Source organism: Ranitomeya imitator, chromosome 5, assembly GCF_032444005.1.
Source record: "Ranitomeya imitator isolate aRanImi1 chromosome 5, aRanImi1.pri, whole genome shotgun sequence".
In the NCBI taxonomy this organism is placed as follows: domain Eukaryota; kingdom Metazoa; phylum Chordata; class Amphibia; order Anura; family Dendrobatidae; genus Ranitomeya; species Ranitomeya imitator.
In genome coordinates this window covers 456,555,080-456,582,852 of record NC_091286.1, presented here as the reverse complement: position 1 = coordinate 456,582,852, position 27,773 = coordinate 456,555,080, and the positions used below count along the sequence as shown (strand labels likewise).

Sequence of the window (27,773 nt, the reverse complement as noted above, 5' to 3'; positions counted from 1 at the left end):
TCGCTGTACCTCTGGATGAAATCACTGGGGAGTTTAGTTTGTAAATTAGTTCACATATAGGGGGTTTCTGTTGTTCTTAAGGTACCTTCACACATAACGATATTGTTAACGATATCGTTGCTATTTGTGACGTAGCAACGATATCGTTAATGAAATCGTTCTGTGTGACAGCGACCAACGATCAGGCCCCTGCTGGGAGATCGTTGGTCGCTGAATAAAGTCCAGAACTTTATTTCGTCGCTGGATCTCCCTGGAGACATCGCTGGATCGGCGTGTGTGACACCGATCCAGCGATGTCTTCACTGGTAACCAGGGTAAACATCGGGTAACTAAGCGCAGGGCCGCGCTTAGTAACCCGATGTTTACCCTGGATACCATGCTAAAAGTTAAAAAAAACAAACACTACATACTTACCTAACGCTGTCTGTCCTCCAGCGCTGTGCTCTGCACTCCTCCTGTACTGTCTGTGAGCCGGAAAGCAGAGCGGTGACGTCACCGCTCTGCTTTCCGGCTCACAGACAGTACAGGAGGAGAGCAGAGAAGCAGAGCGCAGCGCTGGAGGACAGACAGCGGTAGGTAAGTATCTAGTGTTTGTTTTTTTTAACTTTTAGCATGGTATCCAGGGTAAACATCGGGTTACTAAGCGCGGCCCTGCGCTTAGTTACCCGATGTTTACCCTGGTTACCGGCATCGTTGGTCGCTGGAGAGCGGTCTGTATGACAGCTCTCCAGCGACCAAACAGCGACGCTGCAGCGATCCGGATTGTTGTCGGTATCGCTGCAGCGTCGCTTAATGTGAAGGGGCCTTTACACCTCCAGGGCCAGCGTTAGTGGCAGGCAGACCAGGTAGCTGCCTAGGGCCCCCGCTCCCCCAGGGGCCCTCAGTCAGTGGCACATCATGCAGTTGCTATGGGGGCCGTGGGTCAGGGGGGTCTGCCTGCTGCCAGCACCGACTCCCCCCACCGCCGTATTGAACTGTACCGGCATCTATGACGCCATTACAGTTCAAAGTAAAGATGGAGGAGAGAGCGTCAAATGATGCTCCCTCTCCTATCATTCCCTTCTGCCTCTGACACTGCGGGTGTGCAATGACGTCACTTCATCGCGCACCCACTGTGTGTCGGGTCCGGGCAGTGCAGCATCTGAGATCGGAGCCGAGCCTGGAGCAGCGTGGGGTACGAGGAGAGATGAGGATTGTATTTTTTTTAACTATATCAGTGAGTACTATACTGTGGGGCCATTCGGGGGGTACATTATAGTATATGGGGAGGTGGAACGTATTATATTCTATGGGGGTACATTATATTCTTTGGGGAGGTGGGCTGTATTATAGTCTGTGGAGGGTGCATTATATTCTATGGGGAGGTGGGCTGTATTATAGTCTATGGGGTACATTATATTCTATGGGGAGGTGGAATGTATTCTATTCTATGGGGGGACATTATATTCTATGGGGAGGTGGGCTGTATCATAGTCTACGGAGGGTACATTATATTCTATGGGGAGGTGGGCTGTATTACAGTCTATGGGGGAACATTATATTCTATGGGGAGGTGGGCTGTATTATATTCTATGGGGGCTACATTGTATGCTATAGGGAGGTGGGCTGTATTACATTCTATGTGGGCTACATTATATTCTGTGGGGAGGTGGGCTGTATTATATTCTATGGGGAGATGGAATGTATTATATTTTATGGGGGCTACATTATACTCTATGCGGAGGTGGGCTGTATTATAGTCTATGGGGGTACATTATATTCTACGGGGAGGTGGGCTGTATTATATTCTATGGGGGTACATTATATTCTATGGGGAGGTGGGCTGTATTATATTCTATGGGGAGTACATTATATTCTACTAGATGGTGGCCCGATTCTAACGCATCGGGTATTCTAGAATATATATGCATATTCATGCAGCCACGTAGTATATAGCACAGCCATGTAGTATATAGCACAGCCACATAGTATATAGCACAGCCACGTAGTATATAGCAGCCACATAGTATATAGCACAGCCCATGTAACACAGACAGCCATGTAGTATATAGCACAGCCACATAGTATATAGCAGCCACGTAGTATATAGCAGCCACGTAGTATATAACACAGCCCACGTAATATATAGTACAGCCCACGTAATATATAGCACAGCCCACGCAGTATATAACACAGGCCACGTAGTATATAACAGCCCATGCAGTATATAACACTGCCCACATAGTATATAGCAGCCAGGCAGTATATAACATAGCCCACGTAATATATAGCACAGCCCATGTAGTATATAACACAGCCCACGTAATATATAGTACAGCCCACGCAATATATAGCACAGCCCACGCAGTATATAACACAGGCCACGTAGTATATAACACAGCCCACGCAGTATATAACACTGCCCACGTAGTATATAGCAGCCAGGCAGTATATAACACAGGCCACACAGTATATAACACAGCCCACGCAGAGATCGCTAAGTCATCTGGGTAATTTTGCAATGCATCACTGGGAACAGAAGCTGGCTGCAGCATCGCACGCATCGGTGGACAGTGGAAGGTGAGAATAGCACAATTTTTTATTTTTTTGTTATTTTTAACATTATATCTTTTTACTATTGATGCTGCATAAGCAGCATCAATAGTAAAAAGTTGGTCCGCGATGGGACGACACACTGGCACTGACTGGAGGGGAGTAGGGAGAGGGCACTGACTTGAGGAGAGTAGGGAAGGGCCAATTCGTGGCCGGACTAAGCCTGTATTATATTCTATGGGGACACATTATATTCTATGGGGAGGTGGGCTGTATTATATTCTATGGGGTACATTATATTCTATGGGGAGATGGGCTGTATTATAGTCTATGGGGGTACATTATATAATACGGGGAGATGGGCTGTATTATATTTTATGAAGGGTACATTATATTCTATGGGGTGGTGGGCTGTATTATATTCTATGGGGGTACATTATATTCTATGGGGAGGTGGGCTGTATTATGTTCTATAAGGGGTACATTATATTTTATGGGAGTTGCATTATATTCTATGGGGGCTGGATTATATTGTATGGGCGCTTTATATTATATGAGGAGGGCTACATTGTTGCTGAGTTATATTCTATGGGGGGCTACTAGATATTCTATGGAGGGGCTGCATTATATTCTATGGGGGTTACATTGTATAGTATGGTGGGGCTGCATTATACTCTAAGGGAGCTACAATATATTTTGTGGGGTGGCTGCATTATACTCTGTGGGGTGGCTACATTATACTCTGTGGGGTGACTGCATTATATTCTGTGGGGTGGCAGCATAATATTCTGTGGGTGGTTGCAGTATGCTCTATTGGGTGGCTGCATTATACCATTATACTATATGTGGGCTGCATTATACTATATGTACTACATGGGACCTGCATTATACTGTATTGAGGACTATGGTGAGTACATTATACTATATGAAGAACTATAGGGTGCATTATACTATGGGAAGTGAATTGTACTACATGGATGACTATAGCGGTGCATTATACTATATGGAGCACTATGGGGAGTTTATTATACTATATGAAGGACTGAGCAGTGTATTTTAATATATGGAGCACTATGAGGAGTGTATTATACTATATGAGGACTGAGCAGTGTATTTTAATATATGGAGGACCATGAGGAGTGTATTATACTATATGTAGGACTATGAGGAGTGTATTATTCTATATGGAGGACTATGGAAAGTGTATAATACTATATGGAGGACTGAGGAGTGTTTTTTAATATATGGAGGACTATAGGGAGTGTATTATACCAAATGGAGGACTGAGGAGTGTATTTTAACCCCTTCCCGACCTTTGACGCATACGCTGCGTCATGAAAGTCGGTGCCATTCCGACCCATGACGCAGCATATGCGTCATGGAAAGATCGCGTCCCTGCAGGCCGGGTGAAAGGGTTAACTCCCATTTCACCCGATCTGCAGGGACAGGGGGAGTGGTAGTTTAGCCCAGGGGGGGTGGCTTCACCCCCTCGTGGCTACGATCGCTCTGATTGGCTGTTGAAAGTGAAACTGCCAATCAGAGCGATTTGTAATATTTCACCTAAAAAAATGGTGAAATATTACAATCCAGCCATGGCCGATGCTGCAATATCATCGGCCATGGCTGGACACACTAATGTGCACCCACCCCACCCCTCCGATCGCCCCCCCAGCCCTCCGATCTGTGGTCCGCTCCCCTCGGTCCTGTGCTCCGCTCCCCCGTCCTCCTGCCCGCTCCCCCCGTGCTCCAATCACACCCCCCGTGCTCCAAACAAACCCCCCCGCACTCCGATCCCACCCCCGCACAGCGATCCCCCCCCATGCTCCGATCCACCCGCCCGCACAGCGATCCCCCACTCCGTGCTCCAATCCACCCCCCCGTGTTCCGATCCACCCCCCGTGCTTCGACGCCCCCCCCCCCCTGCCCTGATCTCCCCCCCCTTATACTTACCTGGCCTCCCGGGGACCGTCCGTCTTCTTTCCTGGGCGCCGCCATCTTCCGGCAGATTCGTTCCAGAGTGAATTTTGATCACTGAGATAGGTTATATCTCAGTGATCAAAAAAAAAAAAAAAGTAAATGACCCCCCCCCCTTTGTCACCCCCATAGGTAGGGACAATAAAAAAAATAATTTTTTTTTTTCCACTAAGGTTGGGGTAAGAACTAGGGTTAGGGTTAGGGGTAGGGTTAGGGTTAGGGGTAGGGTTAGGGGTAGGGGTAGGGTTAGGGTTATGGGTAGGGTTAGGAATGTGCACACATATTCTGGTCCTCTGCGGATTTTTCCGCTGTGGATTTGATAAATCCGCAGTGCTAAACCGCTGCGGATTTATGGCGGATTTACCATGTTTTTTCTGCGCATTTCAATGCGGTTTTACAACAGCGATTTTCTATTTGAGCAGTTGTAAAACCGCTGCGGAATCCGCAGAAAGAAGTGACATGCTGCGGAATGTAAACCGCTGCGTTTCCGTGCAGTTTTTCTGCAGCATGTGTACAGCGATTTTTGTTTTCCATAGGTTTGCATTGAACTGTAAACTCATGGGAAACTGCTGCGGATCCGCAGCGTTTTCCGCAGCGTGTGCACATACCTTTAGAATTAGGCTATGTGCACACGGTGCGGATTTGGCTGCGGATCCGCAGCAGTGTTCCATCAGGTTTACAGTACCATGTAAACATATGGAAAGCCAAATCCACTGTGCCCATGGTGCGGAAAATACCGCGCGGGAACGCTGCGTTGTATTTTCCGCAGCATGTCAATTCTTTGTGCGGATTCCGTAGCGTTTTACACCTGTTCCTCAATAGGAATCCGCAGGTGAAATCCGGACAAAAAACACTGGCAATCCGCGGTAAATCCGCAGGTAAAACGCAGTGCCTTTTACCCGCGGATTTTTCAAAAATGGTGCTGAAAAATCTCATACGAATCCGCAACGTTGGCACATAGCCTTAGGGCTAGGGTTGGGTTGGAATTAGGGTTGTGGTTAGGGTTAGGGGTGTGTTGGGGTTACGGGTGTGTTGGGGTTAGGGTTGTGATTAGGGTTACGGCTACAGTTGGGATAAGGGTTAGGGGTGTGTTGGAGTTAGAATTGAGGGGTTTCCACTGTTTAGGCACATCAGGGGGTCTCCAAACGCAACATGGCGCCACCATTGATTCCAGCCAATCTTGTATTCAAAAAGTCAAATGGTGCTCCCTCACTTCCGAGCCCCGACGTGCACCCAAACAGTGGTTTACCCCCACATATGGGGTACCAGCGTACTCAGGACAAACTGCGCAACAATTACTGGGGTCCAATTTCTCCTGTTACCCTTGTGAAAATTAAGAAATGCTTGCTAAAACATCATTTTTGAGGAAAGAAAAATGATTTTTTATTTTCACGGCTCTGCGTTATAAACTTCTGTGAAGCACTTGGGGGTTCAAAGTGCTCACCACATATCTAGATAAGTTCCTTGGGGGGTCTAGTTTCTAAAATGGGGTCACTTGTGGGGGGTTTCTACTGTTTAGGCACACCAGGGGCTCTGCAAACGCAATGTGACGCCCGCAGACCATTCCATCAAAGTCTGCATTTCAAAAGTCACTACTTCCCTTCTGAGCCCCGACGTGTGCCCAAACAGTGGTTTACCCCCACACATGGGATATCAGCGTACTCAGGAGAAACTGGACAACAACTTTTGTGGTCCAATTTCTCCTGTAACCCTTGGGAAAATAAAAAATTCTGGGCTAAATAATTATTTTTGAGGAAAGAAAACGTATTTATTATTTTCACGGCTCTGCATTATAAACTTCTATGAAGCACTTGGGGGTTCAAAGTGCTCACCACACATCTAGATAAGTTCCTTTCGGGGTCTGGTTTCCAAAATGGGGTCACTTGTGGGGGGTTTCTACTGTTTAGGCACATCAGGGGCTCTGCAAACGCAACGTGACGCCCGCAGAGCATTCCATCAAAGTCTGCATTTCAAAACGTCACTACTTCAATTCCGAGCCCCGGCATGTGCCCAAACAGTAGTTTACCCCCACATATGGGGTATCACCGTACTCAGGAGAAACTGGACAACAAATATTGGGGTCAAATTTCTCCTGTTACCCTTGGGAAAATTAAAAAATTCTGGGCTAAATAATTATTTTTGAGGAAAGAAAACGTATTTATTATTTTCACGGCTCTGCATTATAAACTTCTGTGAAGCACTTGGGGGTTCAAAGTGCTCACCACACATCTAGATAAGTTCCTTTCGGGGTCTAGTTTCCAAAATGGGGTCACTTGTGGGGGGTTTCTACTGTTAAGCCACATCAGGGGCTCTGCAAACGCAACGTGACGCCCACAGAGCATTCCATCAAAGTCTGCATTTCAAAATGTCACTACTTCACTTCCGAGCCCCGGCATGTGCCCAAACAGTGGTTTACCCCCAAATATAGGGTATCAGCGTACTCAGGAGAAACTGGACAACAACTTTTGGGGTCAAATTTCTCCTGTTACCCTTTGTAAAATAAAAAATTGCAGGCTAAAAGATCATTTTTGAGAAAAGAATTTTTTTTTTTTATTTTCATGGCTCTGCGTTATAAACTTCTGTGAAGCACTTGGGGGTTCAAAGTCCTCACCACACATCTAGATTAGTTCCTTTGGGGTTCTAGTTTCCAAAATGGGGTCATTTCTGGGGGATCTCCAATGTTTAGGCACACAGGGGCTCTCCAAACGTGACATGGTGTCCGCTAATGATTGGAGCTAATTTTCCATTTAAAAAGCCAAATGGCGTGCCATCCCTTCCGAGCCCTGCCGTGCGCCCAAACAGTGGTTTACCCCCACATATGGGGTATCAGCGTACTCAGGAGAAACTGGACAACAATATTTGGGGTCCAATTTCTCCTATTATCCTTGGCAAAATAGGAAATTCCAGGCTAAAAAAATCATTTTTGAGGAAAGAAAAATTATTTTTTATTTTCATGGCTCTGCGTTATAAACTTCTGTGAATCACCTGGGGGTTTAAAGTGCTCAATATGCATCTAGATAAGTTCCTTGGGGGGTCTAGTTTCCAAAATGGGGTCACTTGTGGGGGAGCTCCAATGCATAGGCACACAGGGGCTCTCCAAACGCGACATGGTGTCCGCTAACAATTGGAGCTAATTTTCCATTCAAAAAGTCAAATGGCGCGCCTTCCCTTCCGAGCCCTGCCGTGTGCCCAAACAGTGGTTTACCCCCACATATGAGGTATCGGCGTACTCGGGAGAAATTGCCCAACAAATTTTATGATCCATTTTATCCTACTGCCCATGTGAAAATGAAAAAATTGAGGCGAAAAGAATTTTTTTGTGAAAAAAAAGTACTTTTTCATTTTTACAGATCAATTTGTGAAGCACCTGAGGGTTTAAAGTGCTCACTAGGCATCTAAATAAGTTCCTTGGGGGGTCTAGTTTCCAAAATGGGGTCACTTGTGGGGGAGCGCCAATGTTTAGGCACACAGGAGCTCTCCAAACGCGACATGGTGTCCGCTAACGATGGAAATAATTTTTCATTCAAAAAGTCAAATGGCGCTCCTTCCCTTCCGAGCCTTACCATGTGCCCAAACAGTGGTTTACCCCCACATATGAGGTATCGGCGTACTCAGGAGAAATTGCCCAACACATTTTAGGATCCATTTTATACTGTTGCCCATGTGAAAATGAAAAAATTGAGGCTAAAATAATTTTTTTGTGAAAAAAAAGTACTTTTTCATTTTTACGGATCAATTTGTGAAGCACCTGGGGGTTCAAAGTGCTCACTATGCATCTAGATAAGTTCCTTGGGGCGTCTAGTTTCCAAAATGGGGTCACTTGTGGGGGAGCTCCAATTTTTAGGCACACGGGGGCTCTCCAAACGTGACATGGTGTCCGCTAAAGAGTGCAGCCAATTTTTCATTCAAAAAGTCAAATGGCGCTTCTTCCCTTCCAAGCCCTGCCGTGCGCCCAAACAGTGGTTTACCCCCACATATGAGGTATCAGCGTACTCAGGACAAATTGTACAACAACTTTCGTGGTTCAGTTTCTCCTTTTACCATTGGGAAAATAAAAAAATTGTTGCTAAAAGATAATTTTTGTGACTAAAAAGTTAAATGTTCATTTTTTCCTTCCATGTTGCTTCTGCTGCTGTGAAGCACCTGAAGGGTTAATAAACTTCTTGAATGTGGTTTTGAGTACCTTGAGGGGTGCAGTTTTTAGAATGGTGTCACTTTTGGGTATTTTCAGCCATATAGACCCCTCAAACTGACTTCAAATGTGAGGTGGTCCCTAAAAAAAATGGTTTTGTAAATTTCGTTGTAAAAATAACAAATCGCTGGTCAAATTTTAACCCTTATAACTTCCTAACAAAAAAAATTTTGTTTCCAAAATTGTGCTGATGTAAAGTAAACATGTGGGAAATGTTATTTATTAACTATTTTGTGTCACATATCTCTCTGGTTTAACAGAATAAAAATTCAAAATGTGAAAATTGCGAAATTTTCAAAATTTTCGCCAAATTTCCGTTTTTATCACAAATAAACGCAGAATTTATTGACCTAAATTTACCACTAACATGAAGCCCAATATGTCATGAAAAAACAATCTCAGAACCGCTAGGATCCGTTGAAGCGTTCCTGAGTTATTACCTCATAAAGGGACACTGGTCAGAATTGCAAAAAACGGCAAGGTCTTTAAGGTCAAAATAGGCTGGGTCATGAAGGGGTTAATATATGGAGGACTATGGGGAGTGTATTATACTATATGGAGGACTATTGGGCACATTATATTATATAGGAGGAACCGGAGCATATGGAAAAACAGCTCTTTATTAATACAAACATTAAAAGTATCAGTAATATACAAGGTATATAATATCCACTAAATAACGGAAGTAGGGGGGCGAGAAAACCCACTCCTCAAGGCACCCCACACTAAGCAATTGTTACATATACAGCTGAAGAGCACAAAGTGTGCTGTGCCCAAATAGAATAGCAAGCTAGTCAGCGGTAAATAACGGTAAATAGCGCCATGATCCGAACAAGTCGTACTGAGCGCAATAAAGAAACATTAGTAAGAAGTGACAGATTAGCTTACCAGCTCAGGGGGGGGGGGGGGCCGAGGAGGGGGATCCCGCCGGAAAAAAGACCCCGACGCGCGTTTCGCGGCTCTTGCCACGCCGCTTCCTCAAGGGGATGTGAGAAGGAGCAGCCAGGACCTGCTAATAACCTTCCCGACCCCAGTCACATGTCCCTAACCGGCCAATCCTGGTGGCGCTAACGGCGCATGCGCCCGGCGATGGGAAGGTCCTCCATGGAGGCGCGGCGTCAGGCACAGCGCGAGCGCCCCGGGAATCAACCCAGGGCGATCACACAGGACACATAGACGCCCGCCCACATGGAGGAGCCGCCAACACACCAGGCAATGCGCATGGCCACCACAGAGGGAACAACTACCACAGATACTGAAGTCCAGCATGGGACCTCAATAACTCTGCCTGGCACAGGGAAAGTACAGAACCCAAGACCGCAGGGTACCGAGGGGAAAGGGGAACTAGGGGACAGGAAGAACATAGGAAACGCAAATGCTGTAAGGATAACAATAATCCATAAGCTCAGGGATTCATTAAGACCTCTAGGAGTCATACAATCCAGCAAGACGATCCATTTCGTCTCGATTTGGGCTAACCGTTTTTTATGATCACCACCTCTCACACCCAGGTGTAATACGTCAATCCCTCTGACCGAAAGCAATTTAGAGTTGCAATTGTGATGTGATCTAAAATGTCGAGGGATTGTTTTTAAATCTGACACCGTGGACACTGTCTTGGCCGCGCCAATGTCCCGCACATGTTCCCGCACACGGACCCTAAGTTCAATGAATCCCTGAGCTTTGCTCCCTATCTTTAACTAGTGATCCTATTTACATGGGTGCCCATCCGTTTTCCTGCCGGATTAATTTTCTTGTTTTTATATTGTTTTTAACTTTGTTTTTTGTTTTTTCACTTATCAGTAATCACTTTCATCTATGGGCCTTCCATGGACTGCTATTTCCTTTCCCTCTTCCCTGGTCATGTGGATCATAGCTTATCGTATTTGCCATCTCCTAAGATCTACGACGGACTACGGACAAGAATGACCTGCCTCTTATTTTGCCTACCATCAATGGACTCATCATATTCTTATATGATGATTTCCAATTATTTTGCCTTATGTCGGATCATGGCTGTACACATATATTGATGTGATATTATTGTCTTGCTTACTTTACATGCTCTACCATTATTACCTTTTATTATGTAATCATGTCATGTATGTGCCACCATATGTGTCAGCGTCAATGTCTCATCCGGTATCTAATATATAATTGCCTAGAATACTACTTCCTGCAATTTGTGCCAACTTCCGTGGCTTTGTCCGGAGCTAATGTCCGGAGCTAATGTCCGGAGCTAATGTCCGGAGCTAATGTCCGGAGATTAATTGCCTGGAATACTACTTCCTGCAATTTGTGCCAACTTCCGTGGCTTTGTCCGGAGCTAATGTCCGGAGCTAATGTCCGGAGCTAATGTCCGGAGATAAGTGACGTCAACAGTGTCCAGTGTCTGATTGGTTGCCGCCTGCTGCGAGTGACCAATCAGAAACGTGCCGTACTGTGACACACTCCGCCCGCCATTTTGGTGTGATTTTTGAATTTTTACCTCACAGCAAGTTTCTACTGCGTGGAGGCGGGCCCAGTGACGTTGCTCTTCAAGCTTCTGCCGAATTTCGTCAAAAAAATGATAATACCATTTACCAAAACTATATATATTTAGTTGTGAAGTGGTTCAGTGACATTTTCACACCAATTTTGAACTTTTGTTTGGTGTTTTCTCCATATACTGCCTATTATTTTTGTTCTTTCTTACTATTATTTATTAATTGTATTATTCTTACATTTGAATAAATAAAGTATATATGGATTCTAGACTCCCGATTCTTTAGAATCGGGCTGCCATCTAGTCTAATATATAATTGCCTAGAATACTACTTCCTGCAATTTGTGCCAACTTCCGTGGCTTTGTCCGGAGCTAATGTCTGGAGCTAATGTCCGGAGCTAATGTCCGGAGCTAATGTCCGGAGCTAATGTCCGGAGATTAATTGCCTAGAATACTACTTCCTGCAATTTGTGCCAACTTCCGTGGCTTTGTCCGGAGCTAGTGTCCGGAACTAATGTCCGGAGCTAATGTGCGGAGATAATGTCCGGAGCTAATGTCCGGAGCTAATGTCCGGAGCTAATGTCCGGAGATAAGTGACGTCAACAGTGTCCAGTGTCTGATTGGTTGCCGCCTGCTGCGAGTGACCAATCAGAAACGTGCCGTACTGTGACACACTCCGCCCGCCATTTTGGTGTGATTTTTGAATTTTTACCTCACAGCAAGTTTCTACTGCGTGGAGGCGGGCCCAGTGACGTTGCTCTTCAAGCTCCTGCCGAATTTCGTCAAAAAAATGATAATACCATTTACCAAAACTATATATATTTAGTTGTGAAGTGGTTCAGTGACATTTTCACACCAATTTTGAACTTTTGTTTGGTGTTTTCTCCATATACTGCCTATTATTTTTGTTCTTTCTTACTATTATTTATTAATTGTATTATTCTTACATTTGAATAAATAAAGTATATATGGATTCTAGACTCCCGATTCTTTAGAATCGGGCTGCCATCTAGTATGACATAATACTCTTGGCCATATCTTTTCCGCTTGATAGGCAGTATTTCCAAGCTTTTATGGATTATTGTTATCCTTACAGCATTTGCGTTTCTTATGTTCTTCCTGTTCCCTAGTTCCCCTTTCCCCTCGGTACCCTGCGGTCTTGGGTTCTGTACTTTCCCTGCGCCAGGCAGAGTTATTGAGGTCACATGCTGGACTTCAGTATCTGCGGTACTTGTTCCCTCTGTGGTGGCCGTGCGCATTGCCTGGTGTATGGACGGCTCCTCCATGTGGGCGGGCGTCTATGTGTCCTGTGTGATCGCCCTGGGTTGATTCCCGGGGCGCTCGTGCTGTGCCTGATGCCGCGCCTCCATGGAGGACCTTCCCATCGCCGGGCGCATGCGCCGTTAGCGCCACCAGGATTGGCCGGTTAGGGACATGTGACTGGGGTCGGGAAGGTTATTAGCAGGTCCTGGCTGCTCCTTCTCACATCCCCTTGAGGAAGCGGCGTGGCAAGAGCCGCGAAACGCGCGTCGGGGTCTTTTTTCCGGCGGGATTCCCCTCCTCGCCCCCCCCCCCCTGAGCTGGTAAGCTAATCTGTCACTTCTTACTAATGTTTCTTTATTGCGCTCAGTACGACTTGTTCGGATCATGGCGCTATTTACCGTTATTTACCGCTGACTAGCTTGCTATTCTATTTGGGCACAGCACACTTTGTGCTCTTCAGCTGTATATGTAACAATTGCTTAGTGTGGGGTGCCTTGAGGAGTGGGTTTTTTCGCCCCCCTACTTCCGTTATTTAGTGGAATTTATATACCTTGTATATTACTGATACTTTTAATGTTTGTATTAATAAAGAGCTGTTTTTCCATATGCTCCGGTTCCTCCTATTTTTTTATGTATGCTATATGGAGCGGATTTGATCCGTCTGGTCATTCTTAACACACTTGTGTTTTTTCCAGGCTGATAATATGATATTGGGATTTGTAATATTAACATTATATTATATGGAGGACTATGGGGTGTGCATTTTACAATATGGAGGACTGTGGTGCTCATTATAATATGGAGGACTATGGGGTGTATTATACTAAACAAGCAAAATGCTGCCTATTCATCGAGTGATTGGATTGCATATGCCGGAACAGAAATCCTTGTTCTCAGCAGCACATCGCTGGTGTAAACTGTAGATGTGCTGCTAATAACATCATACTGTATGGGGACAGATTGATCTAATGGTGATTATTCTGTTTCCATCATTCTTTCTCAGCCGCTGTAAAGAGGTCAGGAAACAAGCGTTGAACGACTTCAATATTGTTGATCACACTCGTTTAGCGGCCTGTACACAGTGCATGTAAATACAACAGAAATGCTTCAGTGTGATGTGCAATATGTGAGCATTTGGGACTCCATTTTAAACTTTTGCCTAGGGCCCCACTTTACCTAAAACCGGCCCTGAACACTTCAGGGGCTCTGCCAATGTGACATGGCAATCTCAAGCCATTCCAGCGCAAAATCTGAACTCCAATATGGTACCCCTTCCCTTCTGAGTTTTGTATTGTGCCTCAAAATTTGTATTTCCCCAACATATGGGGTATCAGAGTACTCAGGCGATATTGCAGAATAAATTGTATAGTGCAATTTCTCCTGTTACCCTTATGAAAATGCAAATTTTGGGGCTAAAATAACTTTTTTGTGAGGAAAATGCTAGTCAATCGAGCATTGGGGTTCTCGGGCATTCTCATTACTCATTCGAGTATCGCGGGTGCTCAAACGCTATGCTCGAGTCTCAGGCCAGCATATTGTGCAGCAGTTAGACAGCCAATAAACATGGGATTGCCCGCCATTCATGGTAATGCCGTAGCCATGTTGGCTACTGGTATTACTGTGATTGACCGGCCACATCATGTCATGGGGGTTTATATAGGACCAGGGCAATTGGGAAGAGACCCGGGCAAAGTGCCAGAATTGGCACATCTAAAGTGATGCTCCAATTCTAGGGCAGCTGCAAGTTGATATTTTTAGGCTGGGAAGGGCAAAATAACCAAAAAGGACCTTCCCAGCTTGATAATATTGGCTAGTTATCAAAAATGAGGGGCACTCCATGTCATTTTTTTTAACCCATTATCTACCAATGTCCTTTTTGTGGGACGCCTAATCTTTAGCTTCTAGCAACTAAGATTTTATAATTTTTATAATTAGGTCCAATTTTTTGTGCTGTGTTTGTAAAATGAATGTTTACAAAATAGGAAATCATGTCATTGTCATTTTAATTGAACATTGGGACCCCCATGATTTCTGAAAAATCAGTACTTGAAAAAATTTTGCAAATTATGTTTCTGATTCATTAGGACCCAAATCATTAAAAATCTGTCATTAAAAAAAATGAGAATTGCTAATTTGGCAAGTAATGTTAAAATTATTTATTTATTTAGTTACCAGCAGTGACCTGAGAGTCAGACATGCATTCAGGCGTATTCCCCATGGTATCCCCATTACATTTTAGTGCTGTTTCCATCTATTTTAGCTATTTTCCTGGCTCCTCAGACCTCATGTTTAGGTCTCCTGGAAAAATGCTTGAGTTTCCCATTGATTTCCATTATACTCGTTACTCGAGTCGAGCACGTCTGAGCATTTGACCTGCTTGACTAAGTATTGTGCGCTCGAGCATTTTAGTGCTCGATCATCACTAATCTTTATGTGTTTTCTGCATGACAAGTTTTACTAAACTTTTGCGTTTTCTGCATAACAAAAGCTTTTACTGAGGCATTCACCAGTGAAAGCAATATAAAAATATATACTACTGATTAAGACTGGCGCTTTAAATACCAGTCATAATGAAGTAGCACTGGAATAAAATGCATCAAATTCAGTAAGAAGAGGATGTCTCTTAATGATTTTGGCGCATCACACAACTGTTACACGCCTCCACCTATACCTGGCATAATTTGTCCCACTTTTGTAGTGAAAATTTGGAAAATAATAAATATTTGCTTGGATATTTTTAAATCTCATGATACCAAATGTAATAACAATGAAAATAAGTGCAATGGCGAAGTAAGATATATACCAGGGGTGTAAAACTGCATTCCTCCAGGGCTGCAAACAGGTCATGTTTTCAGGATTTCCTTGCATTGCACAGGTGATAATTTAATCACCTACACACAATGATTACAGCACCTTGTGCAAAGCTAAGGAAATCTTGAAAACACGCATGGTTTGAGGCCCTCGAGGAATGCAGTTTGACACCCCTGATATATACAGTATATCTGTATACAAGAATATGTAATCTGTTCTTTATCATTAGTGGTATTCCTACTGGCCCCATATATAGTACTAGCTATTGAACCCGTTCTACGCCCGGGTGGCGAGCATTTACATTGGTATATGGTCTCCATCCTGGTATGTGCTGCTCCATCCTGCGTCCCCATCCCGTCATGCGCTGCTCCATCCTGCGTCCACATCCTGTCATGTGCTGCTCCATCCTGCGTCCCCATCCTGTCATGCGCTGCTCCATCCTGCGTCCCCATCCTGTCATGTGCTGCTCCATCCTGCGTCCCCATCCTGTCATGCGCTGCTCCATCCTGCGTCCCCATCCTGTCATGTGCTGCTCCATCCTGCGTCCCCATCCTGTCATGCGCTGCTCCCATCCTGCGTCCCCATCCTGTGATGCGCTGCTCCCATCCTGTGATGCGCTGCTCCCATCCTGCGTCCCCATCCTGTCATGTGCTGCTCCATCCTGCGTCCCCATCCTGTCATGCGCTGCTCCATCCTGCATCCCCATCTTGTCATGCGCTGCTCCATCCTGCGTCCCCATCCTGTCATGAGCTGCTCCCATCCTGCGTCCCCATCCTGTGATGCGCTGCTCCCATCCTGTGATGCGCTGCTCCCATCCTGCGTCCCCATCCTGTCATGTGCTGCTCCATCCTGCGTCCCCATCCTGTCATGTGCTGCTCCATCCTGCGTCCCCATCCTGTCATATGCTGCTCCATCCTGCGTCCCCATCCTGTCATGTGCTGCTCCATCCTGCGTCCCCATCCTGTCATGCGCTGCTCCCATCCTGAGTCCCCATCCTGTCATGCGCTGCACCCATCCTGTGTCCCCATCCTTATGTGCTGCTCCATCCTGCGTCCCCATCCTGTCATGTGCTGCTTCATCCTGCGTCCCCATCCTGTCATGCGCTGCTCCCATCCTGTGTCCCCATCCTGTCATGCGCTTCTCCCATCCTGCGTCCCCATCCTGTCACGCGCTGCTCCCATCCTGCGTCCCCATCCTGTCATGCGCTGCTCCCATCCTGCGTCCCCATCCTGTCATGCGCTGCACCCATCCTGTTATGTGCTTCTCCATCCTGCGTCCCCATCCTTATGTGCTGCTCCATCCTGCGTCCCCATCCTTATGTGCTGCTCCATCCTGCGTCCCCATCCTTATGTGCTGCTGCATCCTGTGTCCCCATCCTTATGTGCTGCTGCATCCTGCGTCCCCATCCTTGTGTGCTGCTCCATCCTGCGTCCCCATCCTTATGTGCTGCTCCATCCTGCGTCCCCATCCTTATGTGCTGCTCCATCCTGCGTCCCCATCCTTATGTGCTGCTCCATCCTGCGTCCCCATCCTTATGTGCTGCTCCATCCTGCGTCCCCATCCTTATGTGCTGCTGCATCCTGCGTCCCCATCCTTATGTGCTGCTCCATCAGGCGTCCCCATCCTTATGTGCTGCTGCATCCTGCGTCCCCATCCTTATGTGCTGCTCCATCCTGCGTCCCCATCCTTATGTGCTGCTGCATCCTGCATCCCCATCCTTATGTGCTGCTCCATCCTGCGTCCCCATCCTTATGTGCTGCTCCATCCTGCGTCCCCATCCTTATGTGCTGCTCCATCCTGCGTCCCCATACTGCCTCTGACCCGCTCGGCGCCGAGTGCTGGGGGGCCTGAGCAGGCGGGGACACCGGCACGCTGTGGGGGTCAGGTGCCGGTATCGCCGCCAGCTCAGGCCCCCCAGCACTTACTATATTCACCTGTCCTGCGTTCCATCGCTGAGCGCCGCCATCTTCCCGGTCTCCTGGCCGTGACTGTTCAGTCAGAGGGCGGCGCTGGCGCGCATTAAGCGCGTCATCGCGCCCCCTGAACTGAAGGTTGCAGGCCGAAGACTGGGAAGATGGCGGCGCTCAGCGATGGAACGGGGACAGGTGAATATGGCCGATACTCACCCTCCTGGCGGTCCCTGCTTCTCTGTTGGAGATCGCGGTGTGCGTTCAGTGTGAACGCACACCGCGATCTCCCGGGAGCGTCACTCTGTGAGGCCCAGACTGCACCGGCGCTTGCGCCTGCGCAGTCTATAGAGGCTTCGGACAGAGTGACGCTCCCAGCGTTATATTATAGATGTGAGATGCACATGTGCATTGAATGTGTTTGTATGAAATGCTGATTTTGCACAGCCAGTTGCATCCATTATGTTGAGGCTTTCATTATATAGAGCTTCTGCTTGACTGGCATCTGCATGATACTTCTTTCATTAAGAATGATAAAACAAGTATTTTCATGTTGCTGTCCCAGTTTCCATTTTGCTTTGATTTTCATTCACACTTTTAGGGTCTGTCATCTGTTTGCTGCTAAAAACAGCACCATGCACGTTTCATTCTAAATGGTTAATTAATCTCTTTTTTTCAAATGTCTTTTCTTTTAGCCTGAATGGGAATTTTTCACCCTGCTATTATACTCTATTCAGCAAAAAATAACACGTCAACTAAGATTTGAGTGCAGCACAAAAAAACCATGAAGATGCATACCAAGAGAAGACGGGAATGGAGTGAGACAGGAAACACCAAGTCTTATCATTAAAAGATATCTCCACGTTTAAGGAAGGGCATGGCCATTCTTTTTGAGCCATCATGAATAAGGTTGGACCTTTGCTTTACTAACTTTCCTTGGAACATTTCAAGACATTTAACCTATCAAATATCCCCCTTACAGAGCTGTACTAAGCACCTAATGGTAAGTTTTGCTTTTAGGTTTATTTGCATATGGGCTTTTAAAACAAATATTGCACTTTGATGGGACTTAGAATGAATTTCATGAAAGACTTGCTTTAGAAGGTGCTAAAATAATTGTTTGGATTTATAAAGAAATATATATATATATATATATATATATATATATATATATATATAAATTGAGGTCTGATCAATGTGGTTAGATTTTCAGTAATTTTTCATTGAAGATTTCATAATACAACATGATACAAACATTGAAGATACATCTGAATAAATGTTTACAGGAAAACCTGAATATCCTGAATTATATACTTTAAAAATTATAGAGATGGGGAGTAGTGGGTGGGTTGGAAGGGAATCTGAACAGTTTAATTCTGATAGTACATTCAGTTTGTATGGATCTGTAATTATCAGATAGAAAAGGAAGACATCTGAGGGTATGTGCAGACGATCAGTAAACGCTTCAGGTTGTGCAGCGTCCAACCCACAACGTCCAGATATTACAGCATAGTGAATGGGATTTCAAGAAATCCCATGCCTACTATGGCTGCACAGACGCCCGCGGCTCACCTGCGAAGATGGACATGCAGCGCATCTTTCCACACTACAGCATGTCTATTTATCTTGAGGAGATGCCGTGAGACTCCGCAAGATAAATTTCACCCATATAATGTATTGGACGTGATGACTCCGCATGGTTCAATGAACACATGCAGATTCACCTGCATTCAGTAGTCGGCAGCGCTTTGGAAGCAGCGAACATGTGCTGCGTCCAAAGCGCTGCCAATTCCTAAATGACTGCACATACCCTAAAGTTGTTTCAAAATAAACAAAGTGTAAAGTGTAGTAGAAGAGGTTATCAATGAGTTTAGGCTTTGGAGAGGGCAAAATATCAATATGCGGTGAAGTTACCTTTCATGCGATTTAACGTTTAGATTGGCTTTGTTGTACCATTGTTCGTTTTTTGGTTACGAACTCGGGAGCCACATAAGTTGTATTATAAGCTTGACAGCTGTTAAAAAATTGCTTCCCTCTCATCTATTATCAAATTAGGGCCGTTAGATGGAAAGGCTAAAAAAATTTATTTTAGTGACAGTTGAGTTTTAACGGAACAGATTTTGTTAATTTTGTTCTTTATTTCCTTCCAGCATGTCTTAATCAATCAAGGGGTAATCCACCAAATATATGAGAAGCTACCTGTATATGCTTGTTTTTTTGAGTATGATTTTAAGTCAGAGAGACTTCTATGATGGACTAATACTGGCATTTTATTCAATCTGGTTAAAAGTTTGTGGTAGCTCTCTTGTAGTTTCACACATCTGTGTGAGTTACAGTAGAAAGTACATTAGGTTTCTCCTTGGCAGATAGCTGTCTTACCAGCTCTTATGACAGTGTGATTATTCTATTTGATATTACTCATCAAACTGTAGAGTCTTTTGGATGCCTGAAGTAAACCTATGCCCCCCTTTAACTCTGTTAAAGAACTCGGTCTATTGCTTATTTTTCTTGTCATAAAATTTCTAAAAGTTTATTCACACACTCAGGATTTGATGAAGATTTAGGCTCTTTCTTAAAGGGAATCTGTCACCACATTTGACCTATCTAAACTATTAATATGGGCATACAGCTTATAGACTCCTGAACAAGTCATACATGTGTGTCTCATATCAGATGTCTTGTTGCTGAGAAATCATCTTTTATCACTTTATATGAATGACATTTTCCAGTCTCTGGGGCTGATGTTGCCTAGAAGGTAACTCTGCCTCCAGAGCTTATTTTAAATATAAGGGAGAGTTAACAGTGTGATCTGCAATGGTCGCTCTCTGCTCTCCTGATCTCACTGCAGAGCTGTGTGTGATTATACCTGACACATCTGCAGGTTCCTCTCAGCTTTATCTTCCATCTCACAAGCAGACAGGGCTGCAATATTGTTGTAATAAAGCACTGGTAACTCCCCATCATGTAAAATAAACTCTGGAGGCAGAGTTATCTTCCAGGCACCATTCTCCCTGGAGCCAGGAAGAGGTCATTTATCTAAAGTGTTAGGGTGCAGGATAGAGGGTGCAGGAATAACTAGAGGACTCAAGTTTTGCAGTTTTCTTTACCTTTAGTCCCAGGTTGTAGGTGCATTCCGTGGCACAAATCAAAGCTGGTGATGGAGAGCCGGGCAACCTGGAAGCAATTCAGGATCCACCTAGCCAGGTAGGGTTGGAAGCCTCCCTGCTGCGCTGTTCTCTGGGTGCTTGGTGCTTTTAGTTCTGCTCAAGTCCCTCTCTAAGTCTGTCCACTAAATGAAGCACTACCCGAATGGCAGGTAGCTTGAGCCTGTTCAAGGTGTCACACCCTCGTGGTGACTCCAGGCTCTCGTATGCTGCTGTGCCTCCATGTGTCCAGGCGAACAATTAGAACTATTACAAGATTTTAAAAAGATAAAGAAATTACAAAAACCTTGAAAACGATAAGAATGTGTCAATTAAGTTCCTAAGAGCAACACTGGTTCATCTGCGTTACCATATGGACTTTTGAGTTTCCACGGTGGGAACCACTACAACCCACCTTTGCTTCGTTCTTGGGCGTGGCTACGGGTCTCTGGGCTTGAGGTTTTCTGGCTCTTCAGCCATGCTGACGGTTTATATTTACGTCAGGTCGGGGAACTGTATACAATGAAGGTCCTGACCACACATAGTCCTGTGACCCAATTGTCCTTCAATAGGTTATAAAGAATATTTTTAAAAGTTCTTACAGAGTCTCGGTAGGCTCATATGCTAGGTGGTTGCAATCACATACATTTCAACTTATTTACATTATTAATACATTGACATTTTAGTCCCTATGCTGGGCTGGGACCTGACCTCTGGTACTACGGGTGGATCTATGCAGTACAGGTATTGCTAGTGACCTAACCAGATTCACTGTGCTTGCTACCACTGGTGTAGTGCACTCTCTATTGTCTACGCTATGGGTGATTCTACGTAGCACAGGTATACCTGATTTTCTATGACTACTGTTGCTCACCGTGGGCATGACAGATTCACCGCTGGCAGGGGGTGGATTCTCTTGCTCCGCTGCTAGTGCGGTATCTGCTGCTTGAGCCCACTGGTCTTCAGGTTGGTCTGGGGTCACATCTCTTTCTGGCACTACTAGCTGGGGAAAGGTCAAAACGGTCCCAACTATGACCTGGTTCACTTTTGTCCAGTGTGGAGGGAACTTGCCGAGTACTGTGCTGATCTTTTCCTCCACTTCTTCTGTTGGCTGAGGAATGTCTTGATTTTCAATCCTCTCCTTCAGTTGGCCAGGGTATGGTTTTAGATTATCCCTTGACACTGCCATTGAGGTTTCTTCTCCATCGTTACTGATGAGACACACCCTGGTGTTATCAAAGTTTGAAGGCATAATGGTGTATGGCTCTACCTCTCACTGATCATCTAGTTTGTGCATCCTCCTCTTTCTTTTGAAAACTTGTTCTCTAGGTAACAAGGGAACTGCAGGGGCATGCTGATTATAGTTTCTCTCCTGCCTCTGTCTTGCTTGGGACAAACTCTTCTTTACGCACTCTTGTACTTTGCGGTATTGCTGCTGCCGCTCTGTATCCAAGTCTGCATCTGATTATGTCATTTCAGGTGATAGGACTCCCATGTCGAAATCAATGGGTAACTTACCAGGTCTTGCTCTCATTAGGTAGGCGGGTGTGCAGTTGGTAGAGTTCACCGGGATATGATTGTATAGATCTACCAGACCCACAACTTCTCTGGCCACAGGTTTCTCTCGTCCAGGGGCAAGGTCTTCAACAGATCAATTACCACCTGGTTCATTTTCTCACACATGCCATTTGTCTGCAGATGATATGTGTCGTCCTGATCTTCTTGCAACTGGAAAGGTTACAGAACTCCTGGAACATTTCTGCCTCAAAGGCTGGGCCTTGGTCGGTGAGCACTCGTTCAGGGTAACCATGCGGTCGACAAAAGTGTTCTTGAAACGCTTTGGCTGCTGTCTTTGCTGTTTGGTCTTTGACAGGCACGACAACTAGGAACCTTGAATAATGGTCCACTATGGTCAGAGCGTAGGTGTAGCCAGTCCTACTCAGGGTTAACTTCACGTGATCTAAAACCACCAGTTCAAGTGGTTGTTTGGTGATAATGGGCTGCATGAGAGCTCTCTGGCTGTTCCGGTCTTTCCTGTGCAGGTTGCATGGGCCACATTCTGGGCACCACTTCTCAATGGCTTTCCTCATGCCAATCCAGTAGAATCTTTCACGAAGTAGGACCTCCAGCTTATTTCATCTGAAGTAAGAATAACGGTAGAAAAGGTGCTCACTGTTTGTTAAGAGGTGCTCAGGACTAAATAACAATATTGTGAAAAAACTCCGGCACACTATTAGATACTCAGAAAGTCTCTTATTATTAATTTTATTTCAGAAATAACGGTGAATTTCCAACAAAGATATTTTCAAAATGGTAAATTTCCATATATCCTCATGCTTCAAAAAGGACGTGGGTTATATTTCCATCATCAGATATACATCTCTTATACTCTGTATGGACACAATATTTAATCCTTTTAGTCTCTCAACGTTTCGGCTGTGAAGCCTTTTTCAAGAGAAAAAATCCTTTTGCACAATGTGGAGCGCCGGATAAAGAAAACCCACTTAATATATGGTGACTGCCATAGAGGTGCTGCTGCGACCGCAAGGAAAACCGCTGACGGTCTCGGATATGTTGGAGAGACTACCCAACATATCCGAGACCGCATTTCAAAACACAAGTCCACCATTAGATGATCTCGCCGATCAATATCTACAATTATCAGCCTTTGGGCTTTCAATTCTACTCGCCCCTTTTAATGGTCACCTCCTTATACTCCACTTGTGGCAAAGGCTGACCATTACTGGTGTCTACTGTCAGGTCATTATCTGTGCCGCGGGTAATATCAGAGTAATATTACCATTTATAAAGAATATATAAAAGAGAAAAACAGCCGCACTCAAGTATTTGCGTTTTATGCAGAAAGTTTTGTTGCTTTATTCACGTGTACAAGCATCTCCAAGTAATTTTCAAAGAAATAATGACTGCAGACAACAAGGTTAACGTTTCGACCAGGTACGGTCGTTGTCAAAACCCCACGCAAAACAAATATAATGTGTGAGTGTGCTGTACAAATATACTGTACATGTGTTTAAATACAAATGAACAGGTGAAATCCACATATACATAAAAAGAAGAAAGAACCAATAACCTCCGGTCAAAATATACAGGAATTATATACAGCTATATACATATTTGATCTGGATCCGTAAGGATCCAAAAAGGACATGTCTTAGATTGCCACAGATTAACATAAGCAAATTTAAGTCCCATAGGTACAGGAAAGTGCAGGGACCATTCAAAAGAATGTATTTATATTAAATCCAACTTATAAACTAAGTAAAAGCAGGTAGAACGATCAAGCCGCCAATATAATATACTGACCTTTTGTAAGGAGAGTGAGTAGGAGAAAGAGATATATAGGAGGAGAGTCCCAATAAGGCTAAAGGGAAAGAAAGGAAAGGTCATGAATAAGTACACAGATCATATACAGTTATATAAAAGGGCAAGAATGGTAAGATGATATGAATAAGCCAAATGAAATTACCAGCTCCAGGCAGGGTTCAGGAACAGAGTGTCCGTCTATTTGGTGATGCACTGGCTCACATGGTGGATAATTGCGCTTTAAATAGAGCGCCTGTGCTGCAATATCCAGGCATGCGCACCTTAGCGCGCAGCTCCTGAGGGCTGAAAAGAGGCTTGACCCGCAGTGATGCGCGCGCTGTCTCAGCGCCTGCGCAGTGAGCGCCGGGGCCGAAGTGCGGCTGCATGGCAAGTGGAAAGCCTGGGGCATGCGTTATGTGCTTCAGGCGGCAGGGCTATAGAGCGCTTGCGCAGAAGTTTACCTTGGGTATTTTATTAATGGGTGTACTTACAAGTCTGCGGCCCAGTTTTACCTTAGTAATGACTCTAGAGGATGGCACAAGGTAGTCACCATTAGGTGGCCTTAAGTGGGTAAAGAGCGGAACGCAGGGGGCTGAGAAATGTTGGTACAACAATTAGAATCAGAGATGTGGGGGGGGGGGGGGGGTGTTCATAAAAGGGGAATGGAAAGAAAAAGGAGAATAAGAACAAAGGGAAGGAGTACAGAATAAAAATGAGGGGAAAAAAGTAAAAATATAAGTGAGTAAAAATATAAAAATAGAATTAAAGATGAAAATAAAAAATGAATATATAAAGTAAAATAAAATAAAAGATGAAGAATAGAAAAAGAAATAAAATTGAAAATATGGTATATAATGAAAGTGAAATAAAGTCTTCATATTGATGTAGAAATAAAAACGGTCGAATCAAGAATGTAAAAACGTTTGCGGATAAACGTAATGAAAATTAAATAAATAAAAAATAAAATAAAATGAAAAAATAATGAAGTGAAAAATAAGAAAACCAAAGATGAAAATAAACAAAAATGAAAAAAATGAAAAAAATGAAAAGATGAAAATGTAAAGAATATATGGCATAGTAGTCACCTGGGAGCCGGTATCCAGTAAAGAATTCATGGGGATGCCTTCAATCACAACTGGGAGGACCAGTCTTCCTCCAACGTACTTGTCTTGCCAGCTTTGTGTGCCTGGTCATCTTACTCCTGGGGCTGGCCCTCTGCTTCCGGAGGTTGATCTTTTAAATTGCAGAATTTTGTGTCCCGCCTTGTTGCAATGGCAACAAATGTGTCGTCCGTCCTGGTCGTAGCGATCGTTGTCTCTCCCTCTGGTCGGTGGGATCCTCTTCTGCTGTTGCCATGGGACGTCATCTGGACTGGAGGCCAGCTGGATCTTCTCCTTTGGGGACATTTGCATGGACTGCATGGTTTTGGTTAGTGCAGCCACACTTTTTTCAGCTCCTGGCCCTGGAGATGCAGTCCTGCAGCAGGCTCATTAGCCAGGGTCTGCGCGTCGGCTTCCACATGGCTCTGGGGGAAAGGATGCCACTTTCTGGTGGTATGTAATTTCCGGGCACCTAGGGGGCACTGTGCAGCTGGAATTTGGTTTATGCAGCACCCGGATGGCCCTATCTTTAAAGTGTGGAAAGTCCAAGTCAGGATTTTTTAGGGCCAAGGTGCGCAGCTGTGTTCTGTGAGTGCTGGACAGGAGTCCCTCAATAAATTGCTCCTTTAACAACCTATCCCCATCTTGCACACTGTCGGGGTCAACTCGCTTAATGGCCTCCTGGAGATTAAGTGCATAGTCCTGTATACTGTCCTGCACCCTTTGAATCTCATTTTTATCTCTCCTGCAGTGCAGGTGTCAAAAGTGTCCTTCAGCCTGGCCAAGATTTGTTTAACAATTCTTTTATTGGTGTCCAGCCAGGACTTTACTTTCCTCTGAGCTGCACCAGTTAACTGGCCAGTGAGGATGCTGACTTTTTGATTCTCAGACAGGGGGTACAGGTCAAACAAATTGCAGAGTCTCTCCTCTGGCTCAGGGTGTGTGGCTTCCCTGAGTATTGTGGTAACCAGGTTGCTCCCGGTATGTACAGCATTGATAACGGCATTATGGAAGCTGTGGCTGCAGCTGCCGCTGGATCTGGCTGTATCATGGGGACTGCGGCCGCCACTGAACCTCCACCTGGAATGGACATTTTCTCTTCCCCCCAGTGAACCTCAGCCAGGCCCTGCTGTTGTGAATTCTGTGGCAGAGCTCCCTCTTGTGGTCACAAGTGGTACTTCGGCTGATTCTCTCTGTGAGCTTCCGTTGGTGGAGGAAAGTGGTACTGCAGCTTCTGAGTTTCCTTCCTCAGGTGATGTGGTGAAGTCGTTAGGTGCTGCTCTATTTAACTCCACCTAGTGCTTTGATCCTGGCCTCCAGTCAATGTTCTAGTATTGTGATATAGAAGATGCTAAGCACAGCCTAAATAGGGGAGGTGCACAGTTATAGGTGCCCAAACCTGAACGTATACAATATAAAGTGACTAGCACACTCTATTAGCGGTGGATACCGCATTTATCCCTAGTGTCCCGGCGTACTGACAGCTCTTTTAAGCCTCAGCGCCACCCATTATTCTGACTCACCGTCAGTTGACCAGCCTGGTTCTGTTTCTTCCCGGCTTGTTGCTTTTCTTCCAGCATGTCTGATTGATGCAAATACGAGTATTCTATTGTTTTTGGGGCCATACAAGTATACAATTATACCTAGCACACTGATGAAGGTCCAGTATCGACCGAAACGTTTGTGATTTACTGTATGTAATAAATCCCCACTTTTTTGCATCACAACACCCTGGAGTGTGCTAGTCACTTTATATTGTAAATGTTCTAGTATTGGACCTGTTTCCTCCTGGATCGTTCCTGTGGCCTGCTGCTCTGCATAGCTAAGTTCTGCTTTGCTATTTTGTTTGCTGTTTTTTCTGTCCAGCTTGTCTATTTGTTTTTTCCTGCTTGCTGGAAGCTCTGGGACGCAGAGGGTGTACCTCCGTGCCGTTAGTTCGGTATGGAGGGTCTTTTTGCCCCCTTTGCATGGTTTTTGTAGGGTTTTGTGTTGACCGCAAAGTTACCTTTCCTATCCTCGCTCTGTTCAGAAAGTCGGGCCTCACTTTGCTAAATCTATTTCATCTCTACGTTTGTCTTTTCTTCTTAACTCACAGTCATTATATGTGGGGGCTGCCTTTTCCTCTGAGGCAAGGTAGGCTTATTTTCTATCTTCAAGCTAGCTAGTTTCTCAGGCTGTGCCGAGTTGCATAGGGAGCGTTAGGCGCAATCCACGGCTGCCTCTAGTGTGGTTGGAGAGGATTAGGGATTGCGGTCAGCAGAGTTCCCACGTCTCAGAGCTCTTTCAATGTTTTTGGGTTATTGTCAGGTCACTGTATGTGCTCTGACCTCTATGTCCATTGTGGTACTGAATTACCTTATCATAACAGTACTGGAGGCCCAAAGTACTAATGATTCTCAATAGAGGGAAAAAAGAAGTGCTGAGACCATTTTTTTTTCTCTGCACTGTGTTTTGCCTTTTTTTTCCCCTAGACATTTGGGTGGTTCAGGACACAGGTGTAGCGATGGACATTAAAGGTCTGTCTTCATGTGTGGATCAGCTCACGGCAAGAGTACAAGATATTCAAGACTTTGTGGTTCAGAATTCTATGTTAGAACCGAGAATTCCTATTCCTGATTTGTTTTTTGGAGATAGAACTAAATTTCTGAGTTTCAAAAATAATTGTAAACTATTTCTAGCTTTGAAACCTCGCTCCTCTGGTGACCCAGTTCAACAAGTTAGGATCATTAGGAGGCGACCCTCAGGACTGGGCATTTTCTCTTGCGTCAGGAGATCCTGCATTAAGTAATATCGATGCGTTTTTCCTGGCTCTCGGATTGCTGTACGATGAACCTAATTCAGTGGATCAGGCAGAGAAAAATTTGCTGGCTCTGTGTTAGGGTCAGGATGAGATAGAGGTATATTGTCAGAAATTTAGAAAGTGGTCCGTACTCACTCAATGGAATGAAGGTGCGCTCGCAGCTATTTTCAGGGAGGGTCTCTCTGAAGCCCTTAAAGATGTCATGGTGGGATTTCCTATGCCTGCTGGTCTGAATGAGTCTA

General features: G+C 45.0%; 1 long non-coding RNA gene across 1 annotated transcript in view; it reads left to right on the top strand.

Annotated features, from left to right (window-relative positions):
* LOC138638171 (uncharacterized) overlaps positions 1-27,773 on the top strand; it is a 280,719-nt gene that overhangs the window by 18,195 nt on the left and 234,751 nt on the right. The window contains exon 2 of the long non-coding RNA XR_011312460.1: positions 17,860-18,167. This is a non-coding gene — a long non-coding RNA (uncharacterized lncRNA). The remainder of the gene's footprint in view (positions 1-17,859; positions 18,168-27,773) is intronic.